General features: G+C 39.9%; 1 long non-coding RNA gene and 1 other non-coding gene across 2 annotated transcripts; one reads left to right on the top strand and one right to left on the bottom strand.

Annotated features, from left to right (window-relative positions):
- Positions 1 to 654: 654 nt before the first annotated feature.
- LOC122198388 lies at positions 655 to 16,247 on the top strand. The gene is made up of 3 exons (XR_006192958.1): positions 655 to 747; positions 15,609 to 15,722; positions 16,063 to 16,247. It is a non-coding gene; the product is annotated as an uncharacterized LOC122198388 (long non-coding RNA).
- Positions 5,433 to 5,596, bottom strand: LOC122199068. Its single transcript, XR_006193336.1, has one exon. It is a non-coding gene; the product is annotated as a U1 spliceosomal RNA (small nuclear RNA).
- Positions 16,248 to 19,283: the final 3,036 nt, after the last annotated feature.

The raw sequence follows: 19,283 nt of genomic DNA, 5'->3' as shown, positions 1-19,283 counted from the left end.
TATAAAATTGGAATAATAGCATCCGATCTCACATGTGACTACAAAGTTGATTATTTAAGTCACATAATAAATGCTAGTTCCTTCCCCCTTCTCCTTTCTAAGAAATTCTATGTGGGAGAAAATTTCTCGCAAGTTACTCAACCTTTGGTACCACCCTACAGCCAAGTATTTCTAGTCTGTAGTAGGAGGCACAGAAAGACAAAAAACATCTGTTTTAGGGCTGAGGAAACTTTGATCCCCAGAGTGCGATGACTTGACCAAGGTCAAGCTACAAAAGACTAGGATGCTATTCCAGAAGCCTTCCCGTTCATTCATGGAATATTTACTGAAAATCTATCATGTAGCACATACCATGCTGGGCACCAGAAGTATAAAACTGGAAAAGGCATAGACTTCAGAATCTTCTAAGAGAGATTAACACATTCAGCAAACCATAATATGATGTGATGTGTGCTAATATCCCTCCTGTGGAGGAAATATAAGAGCCCAGGGCTGCTTCTGTACCAGAATATGAATGTGAAAGTCAATTGAAAGAGGCCGTAGAATGCTTCAGGTTGAATCGTAATGGAAGGGAAGTGACTTTTTACAGAGTTTCCCCTTACCCTAAAGCTTCATTCATTCCTCTACTCTTTCATCCAACAGGCATTTATAGAAGACCCACTGTGTGTATGACGTTGTCCATGGAACCAAGGATGTAGAGATGAACACAGTAAGATCACTGCCTCAAAACTCAGAAATTAAAGAAATGTAAGTTGACAGCTTTCTGGCTCTTTGACATGTATGTGTTTTAAAGAAATCCTAGGAGTAATGTAAGCTTAAATGTGATGTGTTAATGCAGGTACTTAAAGAAAGTACTACAATGAAAACTGTATTATTTCAAACATGTATCTTCAGTATAGAGGACTCTCCTCCTCTGAAATGTAGGAGGGAACGGTGATTCTTAAAAGTTGGTCAAGCTTCATATTTATTCTCTCGCTATCATGAATAAGCAGTCTGAATTGCCATGGTTGAGAATTGATTTCTAATGCACGCCAGCATCATTGCAGTTAATTTTCGAATCTCAAATCTTTTCTCTGACCCTGAAATAGAAATGACAAAGTTGACGTGCACACATACATATGTATTCGTATCTATAGGTATATGTATCTGTGTGTATATGTATTTGTGTATAATATAGGTTGTTATCACATATGTACACAAATATATAAATAATTTTTTTACCAACTCGTACTAACTCAGTTAGTTCACCACTGTTAAAATGCAATCACAAAGTTATCAAATTGATGTAACAAAATCAATATCTATTAGTGGTTTTTTTTGGTTTGTTTTTCCTTGCATCTTCTAAACCATTTTCTCTTAAAGTAAGCCAACTTCTCAAATGCGAGGGTGTTAGTGTCAGCACATAACAGAACTGATGGCCTAATCAATTTTTTTGCTTTTTAACATTATCTACAAGGCTTAGGTCAACATTATTTATTCATTTTTATTTGGAACCAGCTTTGTGGAACTTTACTGAAGGGATGCGAGCTACTATTTTATTTCTATAAATATCTGCTGGTAGCGGGTATAGCCTACAGGACAGAAGTGCTGCTTTCAAAGATTTATAATGACCTCAATTACGATACTTCAAAGAAAGGAAGTGGAGAGAATCATAAATACTCTATGGATGCCTTTCTTCCAAGCCTTGTTAAGGTCTCTCTTCCCTAGAACATCTCCAGTCTAGCACTCAGTCAGAAAGAAGAAGCCGTGTTCTTTCTCATAAATTCCCTTTTGCAATATCAAGAGATCGGTGATGGATGGTAAAACTGTCAAAACAATTTATGGTAGAAAAAAACTCCTTTTTAGAGCACAATGTCTCCATACAGTATTTCTATAGCCTAATCTGAAATTATCCATTCAAGTCATGATGCCTCTCTACCTTAAGAGAATATCACAGCACACTCTAAGCTTGGATTTTAGGCCATCCAATTTTGATACAGGAAATGGTGTTTGTTAGACATAATGTCTTTTCCAGGGAAGGTTGATCACAGGAAAATCTTTCTTAAGTAAACGCTCCAGGGAATGGCAAAAATCGATTGCCTTGTAAAAAAGGTCTTTCCCTAAAGGTCAAATCCACTTTCATGATAAAGTGCAGGGAGTTATTTATACAGAGTAGCTCAAAAGTAGTGAGGTATGCCATAGCTCCTCCCTCCCCCCTTTACTTATAATGACAAAGCCACATGTGAAATCTGTTCCTCTTTCTTTTTTAATTCTATTTTTAAGTAACCTGTACACACAATGTGGGGCTCAAACTGACAACCCCGAGATCGAGAGCCACGTGCTCCATCGACTGAGCCATCCAGGTACCCCTGAAATCCATCGCTCTTGAGGCTTATGTATAAATGCAAAATAATAAAACTGCTTTCATATCAAACTCCGTCAGAGATACTAGCACTATTGAAATGGAAGCATGAGTTACATCTTACTTAACATACTAGTGTCTCTTAACATACTCTGTTCATCTCAGTGCACTATAATACTCTAGTACTTCCGACCGTTAAAAAAAAAGAGAAAAAAATGTGACATTCATATTATTGTCTCTTTTTTCTTCTTAAAATTTTCAAAAGTATTTATTTCTGACAGAGACAGAGACAGAATGTGAGTAGGTTAGGGGCAGAGAGAGAGAGAGGGAGACACAGAATCCAAAGCAGGCTCCAGGCTCCGAGCTGTCAGCACAGAGCCCGACCCGGGGCTCAAACTCACGGGCCGTGAGATCATGACCTGAGCCGAAGTCGGATGCTCAACCAACTGAGCCACCCAGGCGCCCCAATCTCTTTTTTTTTTTCTTGCATCTTGAACTCTCTTCATATTATTGCAGTTTCTGGCTCACATGCATTCCACTGAACATCGAGTAGATAAGAAAATATCTCCATGAAATACAGAACAAGGGAATACTTCATTGAGATGTAGGTATCTTGAAGTACTCCACTGATCCTAAATGTTATTGTAATTCTTTCATTCATATTAGGGTAACAGAACAGGAGTTGAAGTAGAATAAAGTTGGCATCCTTTTGTGCCAGTTAACAGCATTTGGAAAGATTCATGCCGTACCCAGCAAGGCCTCCTACTCTGATTACTTATAAACCTATCTTTGAGGAGCAACTGCTGCCACAGATCATATGGTCTTTACAGCTTTGATTTTTTGGCTCCAAAACCAACAAGATGTTTTTTCTCATACAGAACCATCTCCTCGTGCATCATAGCAAGCCAGTGTGATATGCTCGCTACTATGCTTTTATGATGTGAGCATGCGGGGGCATTATTTTAATTCCACTCTCAGAGCCCTTCTACCTCTGAAACAATTAACAAGAGAGCAGTTGCTCAGTGACTTTCCATTTCTTTCAAATGATCACATATTGTGAGGTGTCTGGCTGGCTCAGTTGGAAGAGCATGCGACTCTTGATCTCGGGGTCATGAGTTCAAGCCCCGCGTTGAGTGTGGAGATTACTAAAAAAAAATCAACTCAAATGATCAGATTGGAATTCAAGTCGACCGACATACTTGCTCTGTGCCAGATGTTCCCATGGAGCCCTCTGAGCAGAGTGCAAGAACTTTACCACCCCAAGCCTGGGCATCCATCCCTCTTTGAAAGCCCCATTCCTATTGCCTCAGTCTTGAGCCCTGACTAAGCCTCTCTTCGGTGTCTTTACACTCAAGGTCACATCTCCTCTGACTCCTCCCAGAGGGACTAGTGTCTTCTCACCCACCGGAGACTTTAAATTCTTTGGGAAGAGTAACGTACCCAGGCTGTAACCAGGACACTCAAGAGCTTCCAACAAATTTTGGGGCCCCCTAATCCCCCCATTCCACACCCCCCTGTAATCCTTGCTCAGTATGCAGCTGTAATTTCTTCTGGTCATGTCTGTTCTGTCCATCCTGCTCTGGATTTCTCCTTCACACTTCTTTCCTACCTCCCTCAACAACCTTGTTCCGGTGAACAAAATCCCCCATATCCTCATTGCTTCCCTAAAGACTCCATCCGATATCCTTGAGACCAGCCTCATTTTAAAGGATGTTACTTGTCCCTCAGGCTGTAGCCTGGCTAATGGAGGCTGCCTGTCCTACAAGTCCCCCAGAGTCTCTACACCATTCACTTCCACCCTCAGGGAAGATGGGTCCACCCTATCCCTTTGAGACTCTTGCCATTTGTCCTCTGGCCCCACTTTACTGGCTTCACCAGCTACCTTACCACTATCCTTCTCACTGAAGGGTGCTCTGGTTTTATTTCATCATGATAAGTATATTCTTTTTTTTTTTTTTAAGTTTATTTCTTTATTTTGAGAGAGAGACAGAGACAGAGACAGAGGGAGGGGCAGAGAGAGAGAAACCAAGCAGGCTCTGCACTGTCAGCATAGAGTCTGACGTGGGGCTCAAATTCACGAACAGTGAGATCATGATCTGGGCCAAGATTGACAGTCAGACACTTAATAGACTGAGCCACCCACACATCCCAGTAAGTGTAGTCTTAATCCCCATCATTTATTTCACCCACCCCCTTACCCACCTCCCCTCTGGGAGCCATTAGTTTGTTCTCTATAGTTAAGAGTCTGTTTTTTCGTTTCTCTCTCTCTCTCTCTCTCTCTCTCTCTGCTCATTTGTTTTGTTTCTTAAATTCCACACATGAGTGAGATTATATAGTATTTGGCTGACTGACTTCAATTAGCAATATACTTTCTAGCTTTATCTGTGTTGCAAATGGCAAGATTTCATTCTTTTTTATGGCTGAATAATATTCCATTGTATCTATATGCCACTTCTTCTTTATCTATTCATCTACTGATGGACACTTGACTATTGTAAATAATGCTGCCACTATAAACATACGGGAGCATGTATCCCTTTGAATTAGAGTTTTTGTATTTTGGGGGTAAATACCCAGTAGTGTGATTCCTGGATCATAGGGTAGTTCTATTTTTAACTTTCTGAGGAAACTCCATACTGTTTCCCAGAGTGGCTGCACCAGTTTGCATTCCCACCAACAGTGCAAAAGGGTTCCTTCTTCTCCACATCCTTGTCAACAAACACTTGTTGTTTCCTGTTTTTGATTTTAGCCATTCTGACAGGTGTGAGGTGATATCTCATTGTACCTTTAATTTGTATATCCCTGAGAATGAGTGATGTTGAGCATCTTTTCATGTGTCTGTTGGCCATATAGATGTCTTCTTCAGAGAAATGTCTTTTCATGTCTTCTGCCCATTTTTAAATTGGATTATTTGGTTTTGGGGTATTGAGTTTTGTAAGTTCTTCAAATATTTTGGTTACTAACCCTTTATTGGATATGTCATTGGCAAATATCTTCTCCCATTCAGTAAGTTGCCTTATAGTTTGTTGATGGTGTCCTTCCCTGTGCAGAAGCTTTTTTTTTTCCTTTTTTTTTTTTTTTTTTTTTTTGCCAGGGGAAAGCACGAACGCAGTCCCCCACTACTACAAATTATGCAGTCGAGTTTCCCACATTTGGGGAAATCGCAGGGGTCAGCACATCCGGAGTGCAATGGATAAGCCTCGCCCTGGGAAAACCACCTTCGTGATCATGGTATCTCCCCTGCCAGGTAAGTATTGCAGAAGCTTTTTATTTTGATGTAGTCCCAATAGTTTATTGTTGCCTTACCTCTAGACATATCTAGACATGTTGCAATGGCCTATGTCAGAGAAAGTACTGCCTGTGTTCTTTTCTAGGATTTTTATGGTTTCAGGTATGACATTTAGGTCTTTAATCCATTTTGAGTTTATTTTTGTGTATGGTGTAAGAAATTGGCCCAATCTCATTTTGCATGTAGCTGTCCAGTTTTCCCAACACTGTTTTTTGAAGAGACGTCTTTTTCCCATTGCATATTCTTGCGTCCTTTCTTGAAGATGAATTGACCATGTAATTGTGGGTTTATTTCTGGGTTTTCTATTGTGTTTCATTTTTCTATGTGTCTATTTTTGTGCCAGTACCGTACTGTTTTAATTATAACTGCTCTGTAATATCACATGAAATCTGGAATTATGTGATACCTCCAGCTTTGTTTTTCTTTTTCAAGATTGCTTTCACTATTTAGGGTCTTTTGTGGTTCCATACAAATTTTAGGACTATTTGTTCTAGTTCTGTGAAAAATGCTGTTGGCATTTTGATAGGGATTGCATTAAATCTGTAAATTGCTTTGGGTAGTATGAACATTTTAACAATATTTGTTCTTTCAATCCATGAGCATGGAATACCTTTCCATTTGTTTGTCATCTTGAATTTCTTTCATTGGTGTTTTATAGTTTTCAGAGTACAGATCTTTCACCTCTTTTGTTAGGTTTATTCCTGGGTGTTTTATTACTTTTGGTGCAATTGTCAGTGGGATTGTTTTCTTAATTTCTCTTTGTGCTACTTTATTATTAATGTACAGAAATACAACAAATTTCTTTTTTTCTTTTACATTTATTTATTAATTTTTGAGAGACAGAGAGAGACAGAGCACAAGTGGGGGAGGGGCAGGAGAGAGAGGGAGACCCAGAATTCAAAGCAGGCTCCAGGCTCTGAGCTGTCAGCACAGAGCCCGACGCTGGGCTCGAACTTATGAATCATGAGATCATGACCTGAGCCGAAGTCAGATGCTTAACTGACGGAGCCACCCAGGCGCCGCAAGAAACGCAACAGATTTCCGTATATTGATTGTGTGTCCTGTGACTTTACTGCATTCGTTTATCGGTTCTAGTAGTTTTCCAGTGGAGTCTTTAGGATTTTCTATATATAGGGTCACATCACCTGCAAATAGTGATAGTTTTACTTCTTCTTTAGCAATTTGGATGCCTTTTATTTCTTTGTCTTGTCTGATTACTGTGGCTAGCACTTTCAGTACTATGTTGAATAAGGTGTTAAGGGGATATCCTTGTCTTATTCTTAGGGGAAAAGCTGTCAGTTTTTCCCTATTGAGTATGGTGTTTGCTGTTGGTTGTTCGTATATGGTCTTTATTATGTTGACGTACATTCCCTCCAAACTTACTTTGTTGAGGGTTTTATCATGAATGAATGCTACACTTTTGTCAAATACTTTTTCTGCACCTATTGAAATGATCATATGTATCACGTTGATCGGTTTGTAAATATTGAACCACTCTTGCATCCCACTTTGATTGTGGTGAATGATTTTTTTAATGTATTGTTGGATTCAGTTTGCTAGTATTTCGTTAAGGATTTTTGCACCTACGTCATCAGAAATATTGGCCTCTAATTCTCTTTTTCTGGTAGCATCTTTATCTGGTTTTGGTATCAGAGCAATATTGGCCTTGTAGAATGAATTTGGAAGCTTTCCTTCATCTTCTAATTTTTGGAATAGTTTAAGAACAGGTATTAACTCTTTTTTAAATGTTTGGTAGTATTCACCTGTGAAGCCATCTGGTCCTAGATTTTTGCTTGCTGGAAAATTTTTGATTACTGATTCAATTTCAATTCAATTGCTGGTAGTTGGTCTGTTCAAACTTTCTATTTCTTCCTGATTCAGTTTTGGTAGGTTATATGTTTCTAGGAATTAATCCATTTGACTAGGTTGTCCAATTTGGTGTCATATAATTTTCCATAATGTTGTCTTATAATTCTTTGCATTTCTACGGTGTCAAGGGGTTATTTCTTCTCTTTTGTTTCTGATTTTGAGTCTTCTCTCTCTTTTTTCTTTTCTTTTCTTTTCTTTCTTTTTTTAAATGAGTCTGGCTGAAAGTTTATCCATTTGTTAATCCTTTCAAAGAAGCAGCTCCTGGCTTTATTGATCTGTTTTATTACTTTTTTGTTTCTATTTTATTTCTGCTCTAATCTTTATTATTTCATTCCTTCTATTCATTTTAGGGTTTTTTTTACTTCTTTTTCTAGATTTTTTGGGTGTAAGTTTAGGTTGTTTATTCAAGATTTTTCTTGCTTCTTAAAGTAGACCTCTCTTGCTATAAACTCTCCTCTTAGAACAGCTTTTGGTGCATCCTCAAAATTTTGGACCATTGTGTTTTCATTCTCATTTGTCACCATGTATATTTTTATTTTTTCTTTGATTTCTTGGTTCTCCCACTCATTGTTTGATAGCAAGTTACTTAACCTTCGTGTATCTGTGTTCCTTCCAGATTTTTTCTTGTGATTGATTTCCAGTTTCATAGCATTCTAGTTGGGAAAGATGCATGGTATGACTTCAGTTTTTTTGAGACTTTTTTGTGGCCTGATGTGACTTATTCTGGAGAATGTTCCATGTGCACTTAAAAAAGAATGTGGAGTGCCTGTTTGGCTCGGTTGGTAGGGCACGTGACTCTTTATCTTACAATAAAGAGTTTGAGTTTGAGCCCCACACTGGGAGTAGAATTTACTGAAAGAAGAAAGATTAAGGGAAAAAATATGTATTCTGTTTTAGGATGGGCTGTTCTTCATATATCTGTTAGATCCATCTGGCCCAGTGTGTCATTCAAAGCCATTGTTTCCTTGTTAATTTCCTATTTGGATAACTTATCCATTGATGTAAGTGAGGTGTTAAAGTCCCCTACTATTATTATATTACTATTGATTACTTCCTTCATGTTTGTTGTTAGCTGCTTTATGTATTTAATTCTTTTTTAAAAATGTTTTTTTAAGAGAGAGACAGAGAGAGACAGAGACAGAGACAGAGCATGAGTGGGGGAGGAGCAGAGAGAGAGGGAGACAGAATCTGAAACAGGCTCCAAGCTCTGAGCTGTCAGCACAGAGCCAGATGTGGGGCTCGAACTCACGGACGGTGAGATCATGACCTGAGCTGAAGTCGGACTCTCAACCGACTGAGCCACCCAGGCGCCCCTGCTTTATGTGTTTGATGCTTTCATGTTGGGTGCATAAATATTTACAATTGTTATATCTTCTTGTTGGGTTGTTCCCTTTATAATTATATAGTGTTCTTTTTTGTCTTTTTTTTCTCTTGTTTTTTTAGAATTTTTTTTCTGAAAATTTTTAATGTTTATTTTTGAGAGAGAGAGAGAGAGAGAGAGGCAGAGCATGAGCAGGGGAGGGGCAGAGAGAGAAGGAGACACAGAATCTGAAGCAGGCTCCAGGCTCTGAGCTTTCAGCACAGGGCCCAATATGGTGCTCAAACTCACCAGCCATGAGATCATGACCTGAGCCAAAGTTAGATGCTTAACCAACTGAGCCAGCCAGGTGCCCCCTGCAACCCCAGTTTTTCTTTTAATGTCTATTTTATTTATTTTTGAGAGAGAGACAGAACACACGCGGGGAAGGGGCAGAGAGGGAGGAAGACACAGAATCTGAAGCAGGCTCCAAGCTCTGTGCTGACAGCTCAAACTCATGAACTGAGAGATCATGACCTGAGCTGAAGTCAGTCGCCCAACTGGCTGAGCCACCCAGGTACCTCTAATGTCTATTTTAATGTCCAATATAAGTTTTGCTGTCCTGGCTTTCTTTTCACTTCCATTTGCATGATAAATGCTTTTCCATCCCTTTACTTTCAATCTGCATGTATCTTTTAGTCTGAAATTAGTCTCTTATATACAGCATCTAGGTGAGTCTTGCTTTTTTAACCATTCCATTACCATATGTCCTTTTATTGGAGCATTTAGTCCATTTACACGCAAAGCAATATTCATAGATTATGTATCTTTTGCCATTTTGTTACTTGTTTCACGGTTGTTTCTACAGGTTTTCTCTGATTCTTTCTTCTCTAGCTCTGTTTCATGGTTTGTTGGCTTTCTTTAGTGATATGCTTAGATTCCTTTCTGTTTATTTTTTAAAAATGTTGATTTATTTTGAGAGAGAGAGACAGAGCATGAGTGAGCATGAGTAGGGGAGGGGCAGAGAGAGAAGGAGAGAGAGAATCCCAAGCAGACTCCATGCTCAGCACAGAGCCCGATGAGGGGCTCAAACTCATGAATCATGAGATTATGACCTAAGCCTAAATCAAGAGTTGAATGCTTAACCAACTGAGCTACCCAGGCACCCCTTTTCTTTTTAGTTTTTGCATGTCTATTACTAGTTTTTGATTTGTGGTGACCATTTGGTTGTATATAACACCTTCTGTATGTAGCAGTCTGTATTAAGTTGATGGTTGCTTAAGATTTAACCCATTCTTCACTCTTATCCCTACCCTGTTTCAGGCATATGATGTCATACTTCACATCTTCTTATTCTGTGAATCTCTTTATTGATTTTTATAGATATACTTAATTTTGCTGCCTTTGTGCTTCCTATTTTTCTTGCTCCTACTTATAGGCTTTCCTTCCCACTCAAAGAGTACCCTTGAGCATTTCTTGTTCAGCTGGTTTATTGCTGAAGAATTCCTTTAACTTTTGTATGTCTGGGAAACTCTTTATCTCTCCTTCTATTCTGAATGATAGTCTTGCTGCATGTAGTATTTTGGCTACAGGTTTTTTTTCTTTCAGCCCTTTGAATAAGTCATGAACTCCCTTCTGGCCTGCAAAATTTCTGCTGAAATCACCTGATAGCCTTATGGGGTTTCACTTGTATGTAACTTTTGTTTTCTCTTGCTGCTTTTAAAATTCTCTCTTTATCAGTACTTTTTGCCATTTTAACTACTATGTGTCTTGGTGTGGACCTCCTTGGGTTGATTTGGTTGGGGGTTCTCTGTGCCTTCTGGATCTGGATTTCTGTTTCCTTTCCCATGTTTGGGAAGTTTTCAGCTATTATTTCTTCAAATAAACATTCTTCCCCCTTTTCTTTCTCTTCTCCTTCTGGAATTCCTATAATGCAGATGTTATTACACTTGAAAGTGTCACTGAATTTCCTACATCTGTTTCCATTTTTAAAATTTGTTTTTCTCTTTCCTGTTCAGCATGATTGCTTTCCATTACTCTGTCTTCCAGGTCACTGATCCAATCATCTGCTTCCTCTAGTCTACTATTTATTCCATCTAGTGTATTTTTAATTTCATTTATTGTGTTCTTCATCTCTGTTTTTTTTTATGTTTTCTTTCCTTTGTTAAGGGTCTCACTGAGTTCCTCCACTCAAGTCCAGTGAATATCTTTATGACCATTGCTTTAAATTCTTGATCAGGCATATTATTTATCTCAGTTCCATTTAGGTTTCTTGCTGTGCTTTTGTCCTGTGACATATTCCTCTGTCTCCTCATTTTGTCTAACTCTTTGTGTCTATTTTTTGAGGTTGGAATGTCAGCTATGTCTCCTGCTCTTGAAAGTAGTGGCCTTATGAAGAAGTCCTATAGTGTCCTGCAGTGCAGCGTCCTCTGTTCACCAGAACCTAGTGCTTCAGGGATGTCTCCTATGTGTGTTGCATGTGCCCTACTATTGTAGTAGTGTCTGTGCCACTTCTACCTTCAGTCCTGTCATCTGAAATGGCTCTCTTTGCCTGTTGTGGGCAAGGATTGGTCCCTATGTTGTTAATGGGCCAGTCTGGGGCCACCTTGGGCTTGAGTTGAGTCAGATCAGGTGTTTGCCAGAAATGCAGTAGCACCAAACTAGAGGGCATTTTCCGTGTGTTGTCTGTTCCCTGACAAGCTTTCATTGGTGTGCGGGGCCTACAGTCAGACCAGATGTCTCCCTCCAACCCACTGCTGGACCACAGTCAGACTGGTGTGTGTGGTTATCTTCCCCTCTCCCTGGGACAGGAGTCACTTTGCCGTGGTGCTGGCTCCTGTCAGGACCCTGCTTGTACCCTGCCAGTCTTGTGACACTGCTTTGTATGGGGTCCCACTAAGGGCATATTAGAGGGGTCAGGTCTTCAGGAGAACCTAGGGGCAGGATGCACTGTTAGCAAGCTAAATAGCAAGTGCTGACACCACAGTGGAATCTACAGGTGTCCTTGTGTTTATGCTGGGGAGTGAGGGAGGCATATGGTGCCTGCCAGATTTTTTTTTTCCCCTGAAGAAGACTCCCATGATCCCTGCCCCTTCAGCACACACTCTGAGATTAATAAACAAATCTCTCTCTTATGTACCCCAGGCAATTTTCAAATTGCTGCTTCAATAAAATAGCTCTTTATTGTGCTGTTTCTTTAAGGGTAGAGACTCAGTTTCCTTTTGGCCTCCCAGCTCTCCCATATCTGAGTCTACTGATTTTTAAAGTTCCAAGTGTTAAGAACTGCTGTTATAAGAATTCACAAAATTATGCCCTTTTGGTTTTCAAAGCCACATGTTTTGGGGATTTGTCTTCCCTGTGTGGGCTTCCTGGTGTGATAGTCTGTTTCTCTCTCCTCTCCATGCCCCCAGCATCTCCTCCCTCCCATGGACAGTTGTGTGGGTCTGTTTAATTCCCCATTGTGTCTCCACCCTTCCTACCCCCTTCTCTAAATTTAGCTATGGAGAATCTGTTCTGCCAGTCTTCTGGTTGTTTTCTGGGTTATATACATTGATGTGAGTGCTATCTAGTTGTATCCATGGGATGAGGTGAGGTTGGGATCCCCCAACTCTACCATCTTCCCAGAAGTCCCTTCTGGAAATGTGTGTTTTAACAGTCCTCTATGTATTGCTTATCATCCAGAGCCTCTAGAAAACACTGCTCAGACCCATAAGCTCCATGAAGGCAGGGATCATTCCTATCCCTTTCATATTTGTATCCACCGAATGTAGGCCTTAGCACGATGCCTGTGTGTGCTGACAGAAAGAAGAGAGGAAGGAAGAAAGGGAATGATGCATGAAACGAACATGACTTTCATAGTGTTGTCAATTTACTGAGTTTGTGGTATAGCTTCTTGGAGTTCAATTAGTAAAATTCAATACAAGAGAGATAATTTATCCATCCACATAAGTAACTGAAATGTGTTGCTAGTAGAGAATCTAATCAAGGTAATTAATTGAGGTCAGCTATTACTCTCACATTTGAGTAATGTGTAGAGCCCTTTAAAAAATGAAAACTCCTTGATGGCCCCCGGGGTTGATCTCCATTATTTTTATTATAATGTTTCTTAAATGTATGTAAAACTACATACAAAGGCCTTATATTTATAGGTCTTGTATTATTATAAGGCAATAAACAAAACTGCAAAACCAATAAAATTCCAGTTAACAGCATTAATTTGAAGTGGTGGGTGAAACTAAATTGCTTCTTCCCATGTGACCCTCTACTGCCTACTATAGGGCAGCCTCAGTGTTTGGCCTGCCTTTGCTATCTTGTATATGATTCAATTCTCATTTATAAGGTGGCCTCCAGACGAAACAGCATATGCTCATGTCCCCTTTTACATTACCATAGAAATGAGAATACACGAAAAAGTTTCCATGGAGGAATACTTTTCACAGAGGATGCACCCATGGATTCCACTTTGAGTGGCACTTCTATAAGCAAAGTTGCTAACTCAGACAGTGATGACTTGCTCTCACGGTTGATCGCTGACCCGGAAGCTGCTAGACAATTTGGGTTATCTTCTATTCTCAAGACCCAGAACAGTATGTGTCATCAGTCGTTGTTTTAGCTGAATGAGGTGATTCTAGGGTAGGACTATCCAAAGTTGTCAGGGGCACCTGGGTGGCTCAGTTGGTTAAGCATCTAACTCTTGATCTCAGGGTCTTGAGTTCAAGCTCCGAGCTCGCTCCAGCTTGAACCTACTTGGGGGAAAAAAAAAATAAAGAACCAAAGTTGTGAGAATGTTGGAGGGTGGGAACATCTGAGCTGGATACTGGCCCACAGGCCTGGTGGTATACACATGCCTGGCTCACTAGTTTCCTGACTCTCCCCCCGAAGAGCCTTTGGTTCTCTTGGCTGTGATCATACCATGTAGCCAGCTGTGAGTGACTTGGCTTTCCCCAGGGGCTTTGCTCAAGAGGGAGAGGATGAGCTGACCAGCTCAGCCTCCTGGTAGTTTCAGTTTTGAGTCAGATTAACAAATTGGCAGTCTACCCTGTGTGTGTGTGTGTGTGTGTGTGTGTGTGTGTGTGTGTGTGACTCCCTTGAAAATTAAGCCAATGTGAATGTAACTCTGAAGGCTTCACCACCTCTGGATGGCAATAGCTATACTGCCTGCTATTGGAAGGATTGAACAAAATAATGCTTGCAAAGTGTCTTTTATGCCTGAAGTAATCTCAGTGGGTATGATGTGGAGCCATCAGAGCCCCCACCTTATGCGAAAATGTCCTTTGGGAAAGAGATGGGGTTGGGGGAACAGGACTAGATTTATGCCAATGTGTTACATAAATTTTAAGTAATATCGAAAGCATTTTTTGTTTATTTATTTTGAGAGAGAGAGAGAGCACAAGCAAAGGAGGGGCAGAGAGAGAGAATCCCAAGCAGGCTCTCCACTCACAGCACAGAGCCTGACTCAGGGCTTGGACCCGTGAACCGTGAGATCATGACCTGAGCAGAACTCAAGAGTCATATGCTCAACTGACTAAGCCACCCAGGTGCCCATCTCTAGTGCATTTTTAAAGCATTGGGTCTTTTTTTGTTTTTTAAAAAAAGGCATATTTGGTGCGGTTGTACTGTTTGTTTTTGGGGGGAGGGCAGAGAGAGCAGAGAAATACTTTAGCAGCCCGATTCCTAACATGAGGCTTCAGTGACTGCCACCTCTGCCTACTTTCCATGGGTCCTGGGGAGCACTCTTCATAGTTGGAAGTAATTTCCCAAAGGATCTAGAACATACTTAAGGATACTGGGAAAAAAATACTCCTTGAATCATGATGTTTATGTGGCTCCTACATAACAACGAGAAACGTCAACCTCACGTCACCAGTGACATCATTTCTGTGTCACCCATCTCTTGGAACTTTTGGAAGGTACAAAAAGATGGTAGCAAAAAATTGCTCCATGTGCATAAACCAAGACCTCTTTGCATGGTTAATACCTTATTTTTTTTTCCTGAGCATCCTGACATTACAATATTTATAGCCCAGTAAAGTATCTAGCTCTCCATGGGTCATAGGAATGCTATTGTTTCATACTATTGCCCAAGTAGTTTCTAAGATACTTTCCAAGATTTTAAGGAACACTTTAACAGCAGGCCGGGCCCATCTTGTGCTGCCTTTTTTTTTTTTTTTTTTTTTTTTTTTTTTTTTTTTTCACATAGAAGCATAAATCTGCTTAAAACATCAGACACATTCTGGCCAAGTCCCTTTGAGCCCCTCTGGTTGTTTTTCACAGAGCAAGCTAGAAGTGAGAGAGGGCAAGCTTCATTCTATTAGGGCAGCATTGGAACCCATCCTTGGTAGTTTCCACCCTGCGACTCTATGCAAAGCGTGTTTGCAAAATAAACTATCAATTCATTCTTATTTTTGTTATTTAACTGGCAGCCTGTGCTCTGAAATCAAATGAGCTGAGACCAAATGACAGCAGCGTGCACGCACACACACACAAACACACACGCATGAGGAAAACTAATCCCATTCTCTTGGGTTCACTGTTGCTAAATCCCCCAAAATGTTGTGTTACCAGTCATCTCAAATTGCCATATTTTAAGCGGAACCTGTTTCAGAGGCTGATGAAAATTGCTGGGAGATTATGGCTACCATTTACTCCAAAATGCATAGAGTCAGATAAAGACCATCCCTACAGACAATTTAAAAATGAGCCTGAGCATACTTAGTATCCTATATATAGGAAGTTGAATGGAAATAACAAAAAGTCAAGAGACCTTTTGTAGTTCACCAACACAGTTCTGAAATTTTCTCATTATCTCTAAGGCCTGAAGCCAGTAGTGAATCACTCCAGCAAGACCCACACTTTATTTGTGGTCTCACTGACCCGGGGAACCAACATGTGATCATCAGAAACAGATATATGGACAAATAATTAAGGTACATTATAATAAGGACACCAAGAGAGGTGAGAGCAAGGTGCTATGGGAGGAGGGTAGACAGAGGATTAAGCAATGTGAGTAGAAAGGCAGGAGTCCAATTAATATTTGTCCCATGTAATGTATGTCTCATGAGGTAACATCCTAGCTGGGACTTAAAGGGTGAATAAGAGTTGGCTGGGCCGAAAAGAAAGCACTCAGAGGGGAAGAAGGGTTCAAGTAAAAGCTACCTTGATGTAAAAGTTTACACAATTTTGAGAGATGTTGGAGACAAAATATCACAATCATAGAGATGAAAAGGAGTTTAGATATTACCTAATCCCACCCCTCTGATTTTACAGGAGGACTAGAAAGGATGAAAAGATTACTCAACTTTTGAAAAACTGGGATTCCACATATGATGCTAAGAAGTGGTAAATAAGAGGAGAGAATCGAGCCTTTATCCTGCTTTTACTATACAAACCATACTTCAGGCATATCTATCAACCAATTGCAATATCTAAATCTTGTTTATTTAGATGCTCATTCAAACAAAATATTAAAAAAATCAGGGCAATTTGACTCTGACCCTGATATTTGCTAGTATTAAAGAATTATTAACAATTTTTGCAGTGATGCTGATATATGGTTATGTTTACAAGAAAGAGTCTCATCTCTTCAAGACACATACTAAAATATTTAAAGATGAAATGATATGACATCTGATATTTGCTTTGAATAATCCAGTGTGGGACAAGAAGGGGAAATTTAGATGAAACTAGTTTGGCCATGAATTTGTAACTGCTGAAGCTGAGTACATAGGAGTTTTATCAAACTATCTTCTCTACTTTTGTATTCGTTTAAATTTTTCCACTATAAAAAGTTAAGCAAACAACAGCCTGCCTGACCAGTCAGTTGGTCTGAAAGTCTGGACTGGATTCTCATCTTTTTCCTAGGGCTCCTGCCTCTAGATCTTACTGTTACCCAGTTTAAATTTTTTAAAGTCTATTTATTTATTTTGAGAGAGGGAGAGAATGAGAGTGACAGAGGGGCAGAAAGAGAGGGAGAGAGAGAGAACCTCAAAAGGCTCCACACTGTCAGTGCAGAGACCAATGCGGGGCTCGAGCCCACAAACTATGAGATCATGTCCTGAGCCAAAATCAAGAGTCGGACACTTAACCACCTGAGCCCCCTAGGCACGCCCCACCCCCACAGATTTATATTTATAACTAAACTAGTTGAATTTTAAGCATTTTTATCTGCTTAAAGAATAACAACGAAATAATAGCCAACATCGAGAATGCATACGGTCTTCAGCAAGTCCTGTCTTGCAAGTATCACTTAATCCTCACAACAACCCTATGAGGTAGGTTTTTATTATTATCCCCATGTCACAGATGAGAAAAATGAGACACAAGTAATTCACTGAAGGCCTCCAGGTACAAAATGGTTAGTAAATGTCTGGTTCTAGAATCGACACACTTGACCAGCATGCAGTGTTCTTCTCAGTGATGTGGACATGTGGAGGGAAAATCTACTGGGTTTAGTTACATGTTGTACTCCTCACCTATTGCTGTGTAACAAATCGCCCCCCAAGCCTCATGGCCTAGAGCACTGACTCTTATATCTCACAGTTCTGTGGGTTGGCTGGGCATTTCTGTGTTCCACCCTGTTCATGGCTGTTCATGAGACTGTGTTCAGTGGGAGGTGTCAGCTGGTTCTCTTCTTCATGAGAGAAATTGAAAACCCCGGGGAGTTAGGACGTCGATAAGAGGAGAGACCTTGTGGACTGGATTTTGTGCTTTTAAAAAGAGTAATTTTAAGTTTACCAATGTTTACATGCAAATAGATTTATTTATTTTTATTTGGGGGGGACACGGCAAAAGCAGTTCTTTTTTTATTTACTTATTTATTTTTTAATTTACATCCAAGTTAGTTAGCATATAGTGCTATAATGATTTCAGGAATAGATTCCAGTGATTCATCCCCTAAGTGTAACACCCGGGGCTCATTCCAACAAGTGTCCCCCCTAATGCCCCTTACCCATTTATCCCATCCCCCCACCCACAACCCCTCCAGCAACCTTCAGTTTATTCTCTGTATATGAGTCTCTTATGTTTTGTCCCCTTCCTTGTTTTAATATTATTTTTGCTTCCATTCCCTTATGTTCATCTTCTTTGTGCCTTAAATTCCTCATATGAGTGAAGTCATATGACATTTGTCTTTCTCTGACTGGCTAATTTCATTTAGCATCATACACTCTAGCTCCATTCATATAGCTGCAAATGGCAAGACTTTATTCTTTTTGATTGCCTAGTAATACTCCCTTGTATATATATACCACATCTTCTTTATCCCTTCATCTGTCGATGGACATTTGGCCTCTTTCCATACTTTGGCTATTGTGGATAGTGCTGCTATAAACATGGGGATGCCTGTGCCCCTTCGAAACAGCACACCTGTATCCCTTGGATAAATGCCTAGTAGTGCAGTTGCTGGGTCGTAGGGTAGTTCTATTTTTAGTTTTCATATGCAGATAGATTAAAAAAGTAATCATTTCTAAAATGTTTACAATAAGCCTGTGGCCCCTCAGGCGTCCCTTTTCCCTCCGGTTCCCTGGAGAGAACTACAGTACTTCCCACCTTGTTAGCCTTGTCTTGTCAGCTTTGACCACTTCTACTTTTTATCAATTTTATCACATCCACCTTCTCTTGCTTGCCCATCAGCCTCGTAATATCATCGGATCTCTATATTATTGGAGCCACATGCAGGGTTTTCATTTGTGTTGTACTGAGATTGCACTTACTTTCTTTTTTTTTTTTCCCCTGGAATTTAAAAATGAGTTATTTTACACTTACTTGAGTTTTTAAAAAAAATAGTTGATGTCTTCCTACACACTGTAACTGCTTTATAAAATACCCCTCAGTAACTGTTTTCTACACAAATCTGTCAGAAAATCTGTCATTCCTCCTCTTCTACTTTGTTTGGTTTGGGGTTTCATTGAAGAAATTCTTCCAGAAGCCCTCTGCTGGGCTCTAAGTCACACTCTTTAGGTCTTTTCCCAGCTGCAGGCTTGTGGCCTCCCATGCCAGCATTTTGGGAATTGTCTTTGCTTCTCTGTTGTATTTCCTGTCTCCTGGATCTCTCCTTAGTTTATTTCCTTATTGTACTGGTGGCTGGGGGGTGGGGGGAGGCTCTCTATGAGGAGGGGATGACATATTACTCCAATAATACTCTGAGAAAGGGTGAACAAAGAGATTTTTGTTTTTTAAAACCCTGTAAGTCTAAAAATGCCTCTATTTTATCCTTGTATTTGATGGATAGTCTGGGTGCAGAATCAAGGCAGAAAATTATTTTCCCCTTTGTCATTTGAATGCATCACTCTACTCTGTGAGTTTCTCTTCTTGCTGTTGAGAAGACCAGCAACACCCTGATTCCTGATCTTTGAATGCAGCCTATCTTTCTTTTTCAGAATCTTTTCTTTATTCTGATTTATTGAAATTTCACAGTAATGCATATCAGTAAAGGTCTTTTCTCATTCATTGTGCTGAACACATGGGTGGGTCTTTTCTAGTACTCAAAT

Source organism: Panthera leo, chromosome C2 (assembly GCF_018350215.1).
Source record: "Panthera leo isolate Ple1 chromosome C2, P.leo_Ple1_pat1.1, whole genome shotgun sequence".
Taxonomy (NCBI): domain Eukaryota; kingdom Metazoa; phylum Chordata; class Mammalia; order Carnivora; family Felidae; genus Panthera; species Panthera leo.
This window is presented reverse-complemented; position numbering and strand designations above follow the sequence as displayed.